Source organism: Brachyhypopomus gauderio, unplaced genomic scaffold, assembly GCF_052324685.1.
Source record: "Brachyhypopomus gauderio isolate BG-103 unplaced genomic scaffold, BGAUD_0.2 sc325, whole genome shotgun sequence".
Taxonomy (NCBI): domain Eukaryota; kingdom Metazoa; phylum Chordata; class Actinopteri; order Gymnotiformes; family Hypopomidae; genus Brachyhypopomus; species Brachyhypopomus gauderio.
The window spans coordinates 35,876-42,500 of record NW_027507146.1 but is presented as its reverse complement, the minus strand read 5'-3'; the positions used below and the strand labels follow the sequence as shown (position 1 = coordinate 42,500).

The following is a 6,625-nucleotide window of genomic DNA, read 5'->3' as shown; positions in this document are numbered from 1 at the left end:
AGCACGCCGGTGTGGGAACCGGACGCGCGCCTGAGCCGCCGGTGGCGGTGGGAGGGAGAGGACCCCCACGCGCACACGCGCACCGGGCTGGCAGACACAGGGTCGGTCTCGGCCTCTGCCTCGGACGAGAGGGAGGGAGGGACAGCACACCGTGAGAGGGAGACGCTGGAGGGAGGCACGTCTTGGGCCCCCATAGGACGACGCACCAACCCGAACCAACCGATACACCCGCGCGACCACGCATCCTCCTGCCGGCCTGGTGAGGAAGGGGGAGACACGCACGCGGGCAGCCTGCATGGTTGCCCACCGGCAGCCGCGTGCGCGCTTCTTCCTCGGCCGTAGGAGTATTGCGGGGCCCCTGGAGGACCAGGATCGGGGTGATCGAGAGGCAGGGAGGCCGCAGCCTACGGGGAGACGAGCTCCACAGCGAAACCTAACACGGAGCGTGTGACCCCTCTCTCTAGCCGGGGAGCTAGAGGACCGGGACGCGTCTGAATTTAGGAAGACGGAGGTGACCAGGGCCACCTTCGAACCTCCAACCGCGGTCTTGCCCATTACAGGCACAGTCCGAATGATGGGAATAGCGACCCTCAGACAGGCGTAGCCCTGGGATGAACCCAGGGCCGCAATGTGCGTTCGAAGTGTCGATGATCAATGTGTCCTGCAATTCACATTAGTTCTCGCAGCTGGCTGCGTTCTTCATCGACGCACGAGCCGAGTGATCCACCGCTAAGAGTTGTACTCTTGGTTTTTTCGTGAGAGGCACCAAACATGATAAATGGTTTTTACCATTTTTCAAGTGACGGGCGCCCCGCCGTAGTGCCTGACCCGAGGGACAGGCACCCGAGCACGGGGTCTTTAAACCCGCAGCCCTCTGCGGGCCCCCTCCACACTCGGCACCCGCCCTGTCCGTCTCGGAGGACTGGGTGAGCACGCGTAGCAACGGGGTGTTGGAAAGGGGTGTGTGAATACTGAAGGACCCAGAGGCCTACCTCGTCACCGCCCGCCATGCTCCCAGGAAGGGAGGAGCACTCGTAGCGCTGCCCGAGGTGAGCTTGGGAGCTACAGCACACAGTGAACCCCTCTCCTCACCCGCCGCCCGCCATGTCCACCCCTCCCTGCGGAGAGGAGCACGCGTAGCACCGGGGTGTGGAGGGTGTGAAGACTAAAGCCACCAGGGGGACCACCCAGTCAGCGTCCGCCATGTCTCCAGTACAGGAGAGCACTCGTAGCGCTGCCTGAGGCGGGGTTGATGAGCTAGAGTCCACACGTGGCCCTCCCCATCACCGCCCGCCATGCCTCCGGTAAGGGAGAGCACTCGTAGCGCTGTATGGGGTTGGTTCGAAGACTAGTAGGTACCCGTCACCCGACGAAAAATGGAAGGCAACGGCCACACACGCGCAACCGCTTTGACGACGTCTGAGCCCAGGAAGACAAAGGTGGCGTGAGCCTCCTGCGAACCTCCCAACGCGAGTCTGGTCCTTTACGGGCACAGTCCCGATTTATAGCAACAGACGTAGGGTGCGTGGTGGTGCCGTGAGCCTGAGGTCACCGAATGTGGAAAACCCCACGCACGCCGACAGAGAGAGAGGGCCTCGCGGCCCAGACTCACGCCATTGTGCGTGTGGAAACCGGCCGTAACCGTGTTTTTTAGCGCTTCGCACGAGCCAGAGAGTACCGAGGAGGTGCGCTCGAGATGGGGGGCTGTTTGGAGAGAACAGACCAGCTTGCGCCATCGCTGTTCAGGCGTTAAACATATGATGATCTCCAGTCCGGTACCGAAGCGCACAACCCTTTCCCCAGAGGCCCGAGGAGACGCACAGAGGCTGGGAGGAGGCGCGCCGGGCGGCGCTACCCGTTAATGATCCTTCCGCAGGTTCACCTACGGAAACCTTGTTACGACTTTTACTTCCTCTAGTTAGCGCTTTCGCATCCCACTTCCAATCTACTAAACTGCTTCTGCCGGACACTGCGCGCAGAAGTCCCGGGATTTTTGCCAGCCGGTCCGATGGGTCAGGGCACATCCTGGGGACGCCCCGACGCGTGTCAAAGTGTCGCGGAGCGTCTAGCCCCCCCACGAGGCGGGCAATGAATTATTGAAAAACGGGCATTTTTCGCGCGATACGCAGTTTGGCCACAGAGTGGAGCACATCCAAGTAAATTGGAAGTGGGATTGGTAAGTAACAAAAAGCCCACTTCCAATCTATTCTATTATGTAGATTATTATGGGATGCCCGTTCAATTAGATTGCAAGTGGGATGTTTTGTGATTACCGATCCCACTTCCAATCTATTTCAGCTATTATGGGATGCCTATTCAAATAGATTGCTATTGGGATGTTTTGTGATTACCGATCCCACTTCCAATCTATTTCAGCTATTATGGGATGCCTATTCAAATAGATTGCTATTGGGATGTTTTGTGATTACCAGTCCCACTTCCAATCTATTTCCATTATTATGGGATGCCTATTCAAATAGATTGCAAGTGGGATGTTTTGTGATTACCAATCCCACTTCCAATCTATTTCCATTATTATGGGATGCCTATTCAAATAGATTGCTATTGGGATGTTTTGTGATTACCAATCCCACTTCCAATCTATTTCCATTATTATGGGATGCCTATTCAAATAGATTGCTATTGGGATGTTTTGTGATTACCAATCCCACTTCCAATCTATTTCAGCTATTATGGGATGCCTATTCAAATAGATTGCTATTGGGATGTTTTGTGATTACCAATCCCACTTCCAATCTATTTCCATTATTATGGGATGTCTATTCAAATAGATTGCAAGTGGGATGTTTTGTGATTACCAATCCCACTTCCAATCTATTTCCATTATTATGGGATGCCTATTCAAATAGATTGCTATTGGGATGTTTTGTGATTACCAATCCCACTTCCAATCTATTTCCATTATTATGGGATGCCTATTCAAATAGATTGCTATTGGGATGTTTTGTGATTACCAATCCCACTTCCAATCTATTTCCATTATTATGGGATGCCTATTCAAATAGATTGCTATTGGGATGTTTTGTGATTACCAATCCCACTTCCAATCTATTTCCATTATTATGGGATGCCTATTCAAATAGATTGCAAGTGGGATGTTTTGTGATTACCAATCCCACTTCCAATCTATTTCCATTATTATGGGATGCCTATTCAAATAGATTGCTATTGGGATGTTTTGTGATTACCAATCCCACTTCCAATCTATTTCCATTATTATGGGATGCCTATTCAAATAGATTGCTATTGGGATGTTTTGTGATTACCAATCCCACTTCCAATCTATTTCCATTATTATGGGATGCCTATTCAAATAGATTGCAAGTGGGATGTTTTGTGATTACCAATCCCACTTCCAATCTATTTCCATTATTATGGGATGCCTATTCAAATAGATTGCTATTGGGATGTTTTGTGATTACCAATCCCACTTCCAATCTATTTCCATTATTATGGGATGCCTATTCAAATAGATTGCTATTGGGATGTTTTGTGATTACCGATCCCACTTCCAATCTATTTCCATTATTATGGGATGCCTATTCAAATAGATTGCTATTGGGATGTTTTGTGATTACCAATCCCACTTCCAATCTATTTCCATTATTATGGGATGCCTATTCAAATAGATTGCTATTGGGATGTTTTGTGATTACCAATCCCACTTCCAATCTATTTCCATTATTATGGGATGCCTATTCAAATAGATTGCTATTGGGATGTTTTGTGATTACCAATCCCACTTCCAATCTATTTCCATTATTATGGGATGCCTATTCAAATAGATTGCTATTGGGATGTTTTGTGATTACCAATCCCACTTCCAATCTATTTCCATTATTATGGGATGCCTATTCAAATAGATTGCAAGTGGGATGTTTTGTGATTACCAATCCCACTTCCAATCTATTTCCATTATTATGGGATGCCTATTCAAATAGATTGCTATTGGGATGTTTTGTGATTACCAATCCCACTTCCAATCTATTTCCATTATTATGGGATGCCTATTCAAATAGATTGCTATTGGGATGTTTTGTGATTACCAATCCCACTTCCAATCTATTTCCATTATTATGGGATGCCTATTCAAATAGATTGCAAGTGGGATGTTTTGTGATTACCAATCCCACTTCCAATCTATTTCCATTATTATGGGATGCCTATTCAAATAGATTGCTATTGGGATGTTTTGTGATTACCAATCCCACTTCCAATCTATTTCCATTATTATGGGATGCCTATTCAAATAGATTGCTATTGGGATGTTTTGTGATTACCAATCCCACTTCCAATCTATTTCCATTATTATGGGATGCCTATTCAAATAGATTGCTATTGGGATGTTTTGTGATTACCGATCCCACTTCCAATCTATTTCCATTATTATGGGATGCCTATTCAAATAGATTGCTATTGGGATGTTTTGTGATTACCAATCCCACTTCCAATCTATTTCCATTATTATGGGATGCCTATTCAAATAGATTGCAAGTGGGATGTTTTGTGATTACCAATCCCACTTCCAATCTATTTCCATTATTATGGGATGCCTATTCAAATAGATTGCTATTGGGATGTTTTGTGATTACCGATCCCACTTCCAATCTATTTCCATTATTATGGGATGCCTATTCAAATAGATTGCAAGTGGGATGTTTTGTGATTACCAATCCCACTTCCAATCTATTTCCATTATTATGGGATGCCTATTCAAATAGATTGCAAGTGGGATGTTTTGTGATTACCAATCCCACTTCCAATCTATTTCTAGTATTATGGGATGCCTATTCAAATAGATTGCTATTGGGATGTTTTGTGATTACCGATCCCACTTCCAATCTATTTCCATTATTATGGGATGCCTATTCAAATAGATTGCTATTGGGATGTTTTGTGATTACCGATCCCACTTCCAATCTATTTCCATTATTATGGGATGCCTATTCAAATAGATTGCAAGTGGGATGTTTTGTGATTACCAATCCCACTTCCAATCTATTTCCATTATTATGGGATGCCTATTCAAATAGATTGCAAGTGGGATGTTTTGTGATTACCAATCCCACTTCCAATCTATTTCTAGTATTATGGGATGCCTATTCAAATAGATTGCTATTGGGATGTTTTGTGATTACCAATCCCACTTCCAATCTATTTCCATTATTATGGGATGCCTATTCAAATAGATTGCAAGTGGGATGTTTTGTGATTACCAATCCCACTTCCAATCTATTTCCATTATTATGGGATGCCTATTCAAATAGATTGCTATTGGGATGTTTTGTGATTACCGATCCCACTTCCAATCTATTTCCATTATTATGGGATGCCTATTCAAATAGATTGCAAGTGGGATGTTTTGTGATTACCAATCCCACTTCCAATCTATTTCCATTATTATGGGATGCCTATTCAAATAGATTGCAAGTGGGATGTTTTGTGATTACCGATCCCACTTCCAATCTATTTCTAGTATTATGGGATGCCTATTCAAATAGATTGCTATTGGGATGTTTTGTGATTACCGATCCCACTTCCAATCTATTTCCATTATTATGGGATGCCTATTCAAATAGATTGCTATTGGGATGTTTTGTGATTACCGATCCCACTTCCAATCTATTTCCATTATTATGGGATGCCTATTCAAATAGATTGCAAGTGGGATGTTTTGTGATTACCAATCCCACTTCCAATCTATTTCCATTATTATGGGATGCCTATTCAAATAGATTGCAAGTGGGATGTTTTGTGATTACCAATCCCACTTCCAATCTATTTCTAGTATTATGGGATGCCTATTCAAATAGATTGCTATTGGGATGTTTTGTGATTACCGATCCCACTTCCAATCTATTTCCATTATTATGGGATGCCTATTCAAATAGATTGCTATTGGGATGTTTTGTGATTACCGATCCCACTTCCAATCTATTTCCACTATTATGGGATGCCTATTCAAATAGATTGCTATTGGGATGTTTTGTGATTACCAATCCCACTTCCAATCTATTTCTAGTATTATGGGATGTCTATTCAAATAGATTGCTATTGGGATGTTTTGTGATTACCGATCCCACTTCCAATCTATTTCCATTATTATGGGATGCCTATTCAAATAGATTGCTATTGGGATGTGTTGTGATTACCAATCCCACTTCCAATCTATTTCTAGTATTATGGGATGCCTATTCAAATAGATTGCAAGTGGGATGTTTTGTGATTACCGATCCCACTTCCAATCTATTTCCACTATTATGGGATGCCTATTCAAATAGATTGCAAATGGGATGTTTGGCCACTACCCACCCAGGTGGGCGTGTACAAGTTCAGGAATTATGGGTAGGAGCACAGGAAGAGAACCGAATGTCGTAGGGGTCCGAAACTTGGTGGGGGGGTAGTGTGGGACCCCTCAAACAACATATTGAAGCCCCGCCCCCAAAAGTGGGCGTGGCCGGAAGTAGGTGTTCCCATTGGCCGATCGGCTTGAAACTTGATAGGTGGGTAGTGTGGGACCCCTAAAACAACATATTCAAGCCCCGCCCCCCAAAAGTGGGTGTGGCCGGAAGTAGACAGGAAGTAGGTGTTCCCATGGTCCGAT

General features: G+C 45.1%; 1 non-coding gene across 1 annotated transcript; it reads right to left on the bottom strand.

Annotated features, from left to right (window-relative positions):
• Positions 1-584: 584 nt before the first annotated feature.
• LOC143504721 (5.8S ribosomal RNA) lies at positions 585-738 on the bottom strand. Its single transcript, XR_013127646.1, has one exon. It is a non-coding gene; the product is annotated as a 5.8S ribosomal RNA (ribosomal RNA).
• Positions 739-6,625: the final 5,887 nt, after the last annotated feature.